The 9,763-nt window shown below is 38.2% G+C and overlaps 1 protein-coding gene across 1 annotated transcript in view; it reads right to left on the reverse strand.

Moving 5' to 3' along the window:
- The window catches only part of LOC136238643 (uncharacterized), a 277,251-nt gene that overhangs the window by 113,347 nt on the left and 154,141 nt on the right, over positions 1-9,763 (reverse strand). The window lies entirely within an intron of this gene.

A 9,763-nucleotide genomic window follows, 5' to 3' on the forward strand; every position in this document is an offset into this window, starting at 1 on the left:
TTACTCATAGTATCACTCATTTCATCGCGCTAAATTACTCATTACTATTCGCTTCTAGTACTCGTTACGTAATAATATATTTTTTTGTTACTAGAGTAAGTCATCAATAACCGGACGATCCTTTTCCCGGACACCTGTAGCTGCCAAACGGATAAACCGATCAGTCTAAAATTTGGAGCGTATAACGGTCTAGGCTAAAGTACTTCGAATATAAAATTTCAGCCCAAACGCTTGAAGCAACTAGGCCAATATATCTGTCCGGAAAAGCAGTCAATAACCGGACAAAGCGATCAATAATCCGGACAGTAGCCCTGAACTCAGTAACTACAGCTCCGATTTCCGCCAAACTCTAGGGCATGTAACATCAGTCTATGGTCGTGTCACAGTGTTGATAAAAATTTGGAGTCTCAGCTATGTTTGGTTTGGAAGATACGGCTCGTTGAAATCAGCCTGTTTCGTTGACTACCATTTCCGGACACCGCTATTCTTTGGTTTTTGGGAAGCCAACGCATTTACAAGATCTCCACAGCCACTCAAATGATGGAAACAGTTGCTGTGAACATTGTGCTACTGCTGTTTGATCCAGGTATAGTCCGTTTTGTCTGCAGCAACTCCTTACATGCCATTAACTAATGTTTTCGAGCAGATGGGTTTAGTATACAGTGCATTAACATGCCCATGCAGTCCAAATCTCTGCATGTATGATGGTTTTGAGACGTCTTTTTATAGTTTAATGATGTAAAGGGTATAATATGAAAGAACTTTCTTCAATTAGCAAGGGTGCTAGCTGGTTTATCCCACCATTATAGTCAGTGTTCAACCTCTATACAGTGATACACGAGGTGATACATCAATAACTGGACGATCTTTTTTCCAGACACCTGTAGTTGTCGAATGGCTGAACCGATCAGTTGGGACGCATAAGGTCTTAGTTGAAGTGCTTTCACGTTATACTGTGCATAATTTTGCAACCAAAGTCACTTGGAAAGAGATTCATGAACACCTAAGGCCATCATTATTATATTACTTGTTTCCTGTCACCCAACTGAACATTATATGGGCGGGAGGTGATATTGATTATTAATTATACACTTTACTCTAGTTATTTCAGTCTCTGACTGCTCTATTAGAGTATCTTGATCTTGAAGGCTGCCAGGGCTGTACACCCATGCACCTTGTTGAACAACAGTGGAGGAACTTCCAACCTTCTGCTATGTTTCCATTTGCATGTGATAATGCATTTACCTTAAAACTTGGTCACTCTGTACCTCCTACTATCATGAAATAGTGCAATTCACGTGATCTATAATCACAGTTAAAATTTGGTGCGGCTACCTAAAAAAAGAAGAAATATATTATGGCCTGCTAGAAAAACCCAAATCTCCATGATCCATTACATACAGTACTACCATACTGTATGACGGTACTATCGTACTGTATGATATCTAATGAACTGTGGGGCTGTAGATATAGTTCTTTTATGTCATATGCTGTTTCAACAAATGATTCAGCTATAACTACATACGTTTAAACCTTTGTATATTAAACACAATTAACTACTACACACAATTTACACCCAAATAGCTATATATTACAACTTTGATTTATATTCACCAGGACAAATTCCTAGGTGTATACATATAGCTGCAAATGATTTATGCTACTAAGGGGAAATAATAAATGCATATAAAAATACTTAAACTACTTACATTTCACATGTAATCACATTTCTCCTCATGCATATGTCATCATCCACTATGGCACTATCACACCGATTTCACCAACAGGCGCCTCCACTTTGCCATCCACAGTATCAGCAGGTTTAGGTCTACAATATAAGATCACTTTCTTGATAGTATCTTTGTTTATCACAACTTCCATGGCAATGAAAATTACTAGTGGTAGCACTATTGCAGTGAAGATAAATGATAGCAACAATGTTTAATCAAAGGCACCTGGCACCAAGCAGTGGAACTATTGAAAGTAAAGTCACCAATTGCAGAATGAAACCATCAAAACAGTTCAGAGTTTTGTTTTCATATGGCTTCGAAGCAACTACAACGAGTGCCAGTAGCGTACTTGCAATGATCAATATAAATTGTGCAATGCTGTTATTTGAAGGGCTAGCAATGATGATCAAAATAATAACCAGTCGACAAATCATGTAATAAGCTGCAAATGACAATACTTACCTTTGTAATTATAACATCCTTGGAATTGATCCAGCAATGGCTTGAAGCTAATGTTGTGGTTGAGAAATGGTTCAAGCAGAAGCAAAAGTGGTAGACCAATCACAATCACTAGTGTACATAATATTGCTGTAACAAAATGTGGTAAATGACAACCATGAAAATACTCTATGTCAGGTGACAGGTAAATATAAACCATACCCCCCAAAAAACCTTTGCTGTAAAAAAAAGGCACGTCCAAGAAACTACAAGTATTTGTATCCCCATGTAAAAACAGCTCAGCTGTAGAAGAAGACTCCATGAAATTAACTGGTAACTGAAAGAGCTGATATCTGGAGCAGCCAAGAATCAATGTTACTACAGCTGACTATGATTACCAAAAGTCCATGCAAAAATACTTTGGTTGTAAAACAGGCAAATAAAAGTAACTGGCAACCAAAACAGCTGATATCTGAAGCGGCCAAGAATAAAAGTTAAGTTGATACAACTAACTACAATTATTAACTTGCAACATTGAATCTTGATCATTCAACTGTGTTCTATACATTCACCCTTGCTACATCCTAAATTAATTCTTTGTATTACCATACAGCAGGCTGGTAGGTATACCCCTACCATACAGCAAGCTGCACACCCCAATCTGGTAGCTAGATACATCCTTACTATACCTCAAGCCAATATTAACACCCTTACCATACAGCAGGTTTATAAGTTGTACACCTGGTCAGTAATGTACTTTACAAGTTGAGCCCTGAAGGGCAAACACCGTAGTGGCCAATGTGTTCACAACAAATGTTGTTGACTAATACCTCCCATAAAAATTGCACTGGTCAAGGGTAAACAACACTTCTAATTCTAAGATATAGCATTTGGGTGCACGTTTACATTAAAAAATACTTTATGCTTTAATTTCTGATAAAATCTTTCAATAATTCTTAGTATTCTAAGCCAACTATTAATCAGCGTTGAAACCGGGTCGGGTCATCCGGGTCACATTTTCTCCGGGTCATCCGGGTCTGACCCGGTTTACAATTTATCCGGGTCTGACCCGGATTGGATCACGTGAGAAACGAAATTGTTCGTTTGACGACGTGGAACTTATAAACGCTATCGCGTAGCTCTTTCGTGAGCCACGCCCGCTTATCGCATTACCAACATATGCTCAGCCACGCCTATTTGTTAGTAAGTGCAGTATGTAGCACGAAACTGAGGGTATCTATGGTGAGGGGTAGCTATTGTCAGTAGGTGAAGGCCTTTTTTTTTTTTTTTTGGTCTTCAACCTACAGCTAGGCTGAAGTTGCAATATTTACTCAACACGAATCGAACGCTCAAAATGTAGACTCGTTCGCTCACCCGAGACTAGCCGAAACACGTCTCGGCTTTAATTAATCCGGGTCACATCCGGGTCACATCCGGGTCAGTGGGTCATCCGGGTCAGCAGTAGTGACCCGGTTTCAACGTTGCTATTAATGTTTCATGTCCATAAATCATGGCTTTCATTCCATGACTATTGAGTGAAATTGACACTACGCAAACTATGTTTTGCAAACAATAATACAGTGAAAAACCCCAACATACTTAAATGCGTGTGTACCTGTGAAATGTGTCTTGCAGCAATTTAAAACAAAATTTAATAATTCCCACAATTTAAGAGTGTGTACTAGTTAGCCTCAGGCTGTTTAATCTAATTGGTAGAGTGGCAAAAATATTTGTTTATTTGCTGCTCCATCCAAATTTCTCCTTTAAAAGTAAAGTTATCCTGCAACTTAAAACAAATAGCTATAAGATCTATTCTGTGTTTACCATGAGTCTAGGTTTACCCCTGATCACCAGGAAGGTACAGTACCACCTCTACATACAGTATCCCTGTAGGTACACCCGTATCATACAACAAATTAATCAGTAGGTACATCCCTACCATACAACAAATTAATCGGTAGGTACATCCCTACCATGCAGCAAATTTATCGGTAGGTACATTTCTCTAGCATCAAGAGATAAAATGACACTAGGGATAACTATGACACTAGGAGAGATGCTGCTTAACTGACCTCACTTCAAAGCCCTAAGCCAAGTATACCTACTTCCAGAAATTTAATTATGACATCACAGTACTAACTACCACATCATTGCCTTAAACAGGAAGTGAGGTGCTAACTCACTCAGTGTAATACCCCTCTACAGAATGTATTTCTTATGCTATCTTCCATGAAATGCCAGCCATGTCCAGATGCATTACCAGTCTGCTGGTTCCCCTAGGCTTATGCAAGACAACAAGCATGTGGCTGCGGTGTGCCAAGCCTTGTAACTAACTATAAGAGCTTAATAGTACCCTGCTTACCTGCGCTAGTGTACACACATACTGTCAGCTGTGGAGCCAAACAAACTGCTGTAGTTGTGACTCAGAAATAAGATATGCTTGCTGCCACAATAGCATCTAAATGGCTAGCTGAAAGTGCATGCCTATATACCACAGCCACATGTCATCCTGGGGTGGATGGTCTCAGTGGAGATTGATGATAATGTTGTAGTAATACTCTGCTGCTCCCATACTTGATAAGTTCCTGTATTAATATCAACTCAATAAAATTTTTCCAGCACTGCAAACAATTAGTGATACTGCTGCTCCTTAGCTGCGTGTAGAATCAGGGGTGGATTTAGAAATTTTCAGAGGGGGATTTTCTGATTCTCTGGAATTGTAACTTCAGCCTATAGCTAGCTGCAAGTTGAAGACCAAAAAAAAAAAAGGGTCACTACATACTTTTCAACACTGTGAAGGTGATTTCAAAGGTAAAAGTATGAAATTTTGCCTATAGAAAGAGCCTTAAAATGTATAACTCTTTGTAATTTTTATCACCCAGACGAATTGTAGGGGCGCACGCTAGTTCAGAGAGGGTTTCTGGAAACTCCAGAAACCCCCTAAAACCGCCCCTGAGAATGATCTAGAACAGGGAGGATGCTACATATGCTACCACCTCAAACCTGTTGTTGATACCGTCTAATGCATACCGCAATGCATATAGTGATCAAGCTAACCCTATTGCCCCGATAGTTGTACTTGAATGTTTACTGACACCTTGCCCGCTAGTGTTATTATTATTATTATTAGTGCTTTACAGTGATCAGCACTGAAGGTCTGACCTTAGTCCAATAGACTAATGTTGCTATGCCACCTTCAAGTTAACACTGTTTAACCATAGATGAGTACGAGTTACCATGACAACCGCTACTCCTCAGCCACGCTCCAAAAGGAAAAGGCCACTGCAGAGCTCACCTGGTGAAAGCTCAATAATATGCCCAGTTTGTTTGGACTGCATAATAGACGCCACTGAAGATTCAGATGGTCAGGAAGCAATTTTCTGTGAAAGTACTTGTAACTCCTGGATCCACCGGCAATGTGCTGGATTATCTCAAGCTCTACTCAAAATACTAGAGGAAAGTGAAGAACCTTTTTACTGTCCCCATTGCCGCCTGATCTCACAAGACAAACAGCTGCAGGAGTTGAAGACCATGGTGGAGGACCTATCTAAAGAAGTGGTCTCACTTAAAGCTTCAGTATCTGATCATCAACCAGTTCGATCTTCAACTTCTCAACAGCAACCTCAACAGGAAATACAAATGGCTCCTAACAATACTACTACTACAAACAAACAAACCCAACCACCTACTACCACCAAGTTGACCAACAGACCCAGTGAAGGAGACCATAAGTTCAATGTGGTAATATATGGCATAGATGAATGTAGTAAGGGAACACCTAGGCGTGAGCGACTTAATCATGATTTAGATAAAGTTACCACCATAGTCACTGAAGCTGAAAGCAGTATAAACCCACTATCCATACGAGATCTTATAAGACTGGGTAAATATCGCGATCAATCCAAGAAATCTCGGCCTATACTTGTTAGATTTAACAGAGCTATTGACACATCATTGTTATTATCCAAAGCCAGTAAGATATAAAGGTCAAACCAGATATGTCTTATGAAGAAAGACATATCGAATCACTTCTCTTGAAAGAAAGATGGCACTTAATTCAAAAGGGAACAGATCGTAAAACCATCAAAATACGTAGCAATAAACTCTTAGTTCAGAATAAGTTGTTTGGAGAAGTCATTAATTCAATATTTGTTCCATCTCAATTGCCACAAGCTAGAGCTGATATGGATACCTCCAACAATTGACTACCTTCCCAATCATTAGATTGCACACACAGTGATCCTTCAACTATTTCTAATGATATCACAACCCGTGGCCTACATGTCTGTCTTTTGAACACCAGAAGTCTGGTACATAAACTATCAAAATTCCAAGGATTTGTCTATTCCTCTAGTTACAGTATTCTATGTATCACTGAAACCTGGTTATCTAGTGACATTTTTGATAATGAGATTCTTCCTAATTGTTATAGTATGTATCGTAATGACAGAGATTCTAGAGGTGGGGGTGTTCTCATAGCAATTAAAAATAACATTACTAGCAGTAAATTTCCATCACCATCTGATGTAGAAGTTGTCACAGTTTTCATTTCCTCTCATAACCCATTTATCATTTGTGTAGTCTACATTCCACCAAACTCAAATGACACCTATCATGAATTACTATACAACTACCTTACAGACTTGATAAACAACAACACAAACCCAATAATTCTGTTAGGAGATTTCAATTTCCCTGATGTTGATTGGACCACCCTCAGTGGCTCTTCCTCGAGATCCAACAAATTCTGTGACCTGCTGTTTCAACTTAATCTCACCCAGATATAATGAACCAACACATAACCTTGGAAACATACTTGACTTGATAATTACCAACAATGAAGATATCATCGATAATTTGAATGTTCACCCTCAACATTACAAACCTATACCAACTGACCATTTTGTCATTTCATTCACTATTTTGTTTCCAATGGAACATATCAACTCTTCTAACACTACACAAGTTATTTTTGATTACTCCAAAGCTAATTACCCTGGACTTATTAACTTTTTGTCACACATTGATTTCTCTATTTGTGAACACTTGCCAGACATTGATTCCATATGGCATTTTATTAAGAACAGTATCATTAGAGGAATGCATATATTTGTGCCGAAATTCAAATTAAAGTCCTCACAATCTCCTAAATGGTTTACATCCAACATACGGCACCAGATTAAGTGTCTTCGCACTTTAAAAAAGAAGTACAAGTCTCGTCCTACTGAACACAATCTGCTCCGTATTAAAACAGCTGAAGAAACCCTTCAGGCTAGCATTCAACAAGGTAAGGCCAACTTTGAAGCAAAACTGGTGAACAATTTTGCTTTTAGCAATGACTCTAAAATATTCCAGTTTGTGAGAAACCTTACCAAATCTGCTTCCATCCCTTCCACAATATTTTATGACAATACTTCTGCCTCTCAAGACTTCGACAAAGCTAATTTATTTAACAAATACTTCTACTCAGTGTTATCTCGAAATACTTATTCCCTTCCTAATTCTGAAAATATTCCCCGAACAAGTGTGTCCCTTGACTCAATGTACATCTCTGAAGAAGAAGTTTACGATGCATTATCATCTCTGGATCCTCACAAGGCAACTGGTATCGATGGAATCAGTCCAGCAATTCTAAAACACTGTGCATCTGTTCTAGTCAAACCTCTGCACTATTTGTTTTCATATGCTATCCACTACTACTCACTACCTTCTGAATGGCAAATTCACTGTATTACTCCTATCTTTAGATCTGGTGACAAAAACAGTGCCACCAACTACAGACCTATATCTTTGCTTTGTGTTGCATCAAAAGTACTTGAACGAATAATATACAACAAAGTTATCGCCTCCATTTCCAATGCCATCTCTATGTGTCAATTCGGATTTATGAAAGGCTGTTCAACTTTACAACAGCTTCTTATATTTTTAAACAGTATTCATGAACACTGTAAAATTCAAACAGATGTAATATACTTAGACTTTGCAAAAGCATTTGACAGAGTTCCCCACAATGAATTACTTTTAAAACTCTGGAAAATCGGTATCACTGGCAACCTTTGGTCGTGGTTTAGATCTTACCTCAACAACAGACAGCAATGCATTCGCCTTAATGGTTCATATTCCACCTTCTTACCCGTCCTATCAGGTGTGCCTCAAGGGAGTATTCTAGGATCACTTTTATTTCTTATCTACATCAATGACTTATTTTTATCTGTCCGTTCCTCTAATGCTCTCTCCTTTGCAGATGACACAAAATGCTATAAACAAATTCTTGAACATCTAGACTCCATACAACTCAGATGACTGCAGGTTCGAGGCTACCTAGGTCCAGTCATGGATTTTTTCTCCTTTCTCCAACTTTTCAAACACATCTTAAGTAGCTAAAGTCTTTGAGCAGGCTGTAGGACCAGGTGTCCTACAGACCTTCAGCACTTGTGCTGTAAAGCATTAATAAAAAATAAATAAAAAACTTCAACAAGACCTTGATTCAATGGCAAACTGGTCTAGAGATTGGAACCAATTCTTTAACACCAGCAAGTTTATACATCTATCATTTAATGCAAAATTCCCCACATCCTATTTCATAGACGACACTATAATCAAAACTAGTAGTACTCACCATGACCTCGGTGTCATTTTATCAACTGATTTATCTTGGAAAAATCATTATAACCATATATCAGCTAAAGCCTATAGAACCCTTGGACTACTAAGACGTACCTTCAGCCACTCAGTTGACATTCCAACCAAGAAAGCTTTGTATTTAGCATTAGTTCGATCACAATTACTTTACTGTTCTCCTTTATGGCACCCCTACCTTATTTGCGACATCTCTACCAACGCCGGGCAACCAAATTTATTCTAAATGACTATGTAACCGATTACAAAACACGTCTTATCAAACTTAACATGCTACCACTGATGTACACCTATGATCTTTATGACATACTCTTCTTCGTAAAATCAATCCAGCATCCATCTAATCATTTCAATATCAGTAACTATGTCAACTTTTGCCACAATCCTACCAGATCCTCCACCAGCAACAAGCTTCAACACAATTTTACATCATCCAACAAAAACAAAGTAACTTCTACTTTAACAGATTACCAAGAACCTACAACAGTCTACCAGTACTTGACTTAAATCAACCTTTTTCCACCATTAAATCACAGTTACTCAAGATCTTCTGGCAGCATTTTACAAACAATTTTGACTCTGACAATCCTCACAGTCTGCACTTTGTTTACCCTTGTAGTACCTGCTCCAAGTCTCCTCGCCCACCAAACTTCAGCAGTAATTAGTAATTTTTTTTCTTGCTCTCTCTTAAAATAAGTACTTATGTAAGTAAGTTTATTATTAAATACACATGTAAGTTTTGATAGTTCAACTATATATCAAATGTAAATGTATGTAATAACTTTAGCCAGCTAGCTTTATTTTTATACATTCAAATTGTAAATGTAAGTTGTACATAATACTTTTCTGGCTGTGGGCACCAGTTGCCCACAGACCTTTAATAAGGCCTGCATTAAAAAGCAGTTAAAATAAAAATAAAAATCTATGGTTTAACCTTCGAATAAACTTGTAAGCCC

Source organism: Dysidea avara, chromosome 11 (assembly GCF_963678975.1).
Source record: "Dysidea avara chromosome 11, odDysAvar1.4, whole genome shotgun sequence".
Classification (NCBI taxonomy): Eukaryota; Metazoa; Porifera; class Demospongiae; order Dictyoceratida; family Dysideidae; genus Dysidea; species Dysidea avara.